A 1,971-nucleotide genomic window follows, 5' to 3' on the forward strand; every position below is an offset into this window, starting at 1 on the left:
CCACAGGTGCAGAAGACCATCTCTTCTCAGAAAGAGCCCAGAATCCTGTGTCAAACCCACCTTGAACTTACCATGTATGTTTCTCAATTACTATCTCTTACATTTTTGCCAAATTCTCTTAGTATAAAACTCATGTGCTTTTTAATATTACTTGTCCAGAAAAAGAAATAAGAGAAATAACAATAATGGAATCTTATTGTAAGAAACTAGTTAAAATTAAAAAAAAATCAGCCCAATATCCATTAAACTATTTCCTGATACATTTTGTAATGATAACAAAAGCCCACAGCCAAGTGTTTTTAAGATTTAAATTATTCAGCATTTTCAAATATCCTGCCTTTGAAGACATACTACGTAGAGTACTCTACTGGAGTCAAGAGTAAGAACTGGGGCTGGAGGGATGGCTTAGCAGTTAAGAGCATTTGTTGCACACATAAAGAACTTGTGTTGGATACCCAACACCCACAAGGTGGCTGGCTACTTTCTGAATCTCTATATCCAAGGGATCTGACACCTTCCTTTGGCCCATCAGGCACACATGTGGAACACAGACATAATACAAGCAAAACACCAAAAGCATGGTATATGTAAATACATAAATATATTTTAAGTAGAATTGATATTTCTATACCAGAAGGAGTTTGGTTCCTGTTTTATGAATTTCATGTACACTGAAATGTTAAGAAAGGGAAGAAATTGGACTATTATATAGGCATGTGCTCAGCCATCCCATTAGCTGTGAACTTTCATTTGTGAAACTGTTGAAACTATTCCATCATCTACTAGCTACTTGGTCAGATTAGAGAGGAAAGACAGATAAGGACATCCTGTTTTATTTGTAAACAATGATACTTCCCTCTACTTGCTAAGAAGGCAAAGACTGAAAGGAAAATAACAAGCTCCTTAGCTGTCATTATTTGGGGGAAGCCACAGAAACAAATTAGAATGTGATCAACTACCTTTAATGAACTCAAACACTTTGGGTGTTACATATCCTGGAAAAACCAAGAATCATATTAATTTAGAAAAATATAAAAAAACAAAAAAGATTGTAAATGTTCAAAAGTATTAAAAATTCAAAAATAAAGAAGAATTAAGATAAAATTTTAGCCAGGCATTGGTGGCACACACCTTTAATCCCAGCACTTGGGAGGCAGAGGCAGGTAGATCTCTGTGAGTTTCCCAGCCTGGTCTACAAGAGCTAGTTCCAGGACAGCCTCCAAAGCCACAGAGAAACCCTGTCTTGAAAAAAAACAAAAACAAACAAACAAAAAAAAAAGGGGATAAAATTTTATGATAAACTTTTAAAATTTTACAGCTTAGATGTTGTTTCTCCAGAGCCAGAGAAAATACTTAGGGAACTCTTCAGATATAATAATGACATAAAACTTATCAAAGAAGTAAAGTTTGGGGCAGTAAAAAAAAAAAATCATGGGTTTATCTTGAAGTTTGGCATAATGATTATACCAGTAAATACAGGAATGACCCTGACTCTGTGAGAACAGAAACCTACTGGGTCTGGTGAGGTCCCACTCACGTTCCTGGAACTGTCTGAAGTTGACTGTGTTCTGCCTCAGCTTACATCCTAGCTGGAAGCCTGGTACCTGGAGCTGCTGAAGATCACAGGGTCTCTGTGGCTTCCTTCCCTTTTCTCTACTGGTGTTGCTTCTGCAATGTCATTCCCCTAGTCAGCCACTCTAGTATGTTCCCTATCTAGCTTAAAAGAAGGTGGTGTGGAGAAGTTAGTTAAATTAATAGCATGTGTCAGACATCACCACCAAACTACCAACCTCACAATCATCCTATTAAGAGTAGTGAAGTTGGAGAAGAAGAGATATCTCAGTAGTTAAGAGCACTTGCTGCCCTCACAGAGGATCCAGGTTTTGTCCTTAGCACCCACATAAATGGTGGCTCATCTATACCTCCAGTGTCAGGAGATCCATCCAATACCATCTCCTGGTCTCCTCAAGC

Source organism: Cricetulus griseus, chromosome 2 (assembly GCF_003668045.3).
Source record: "Cricetulus griseus strain 17A/GY chromosome 2, alternate assembly CriGri-PICRH-1.0, whole genome shotgun sequence".
Lineage (NCBI taxonomy): Eukaryota > Metazoa > Chordata > Mammalia > Rodentia > Cricetidae > Cricetulus > Cricetulus griseus.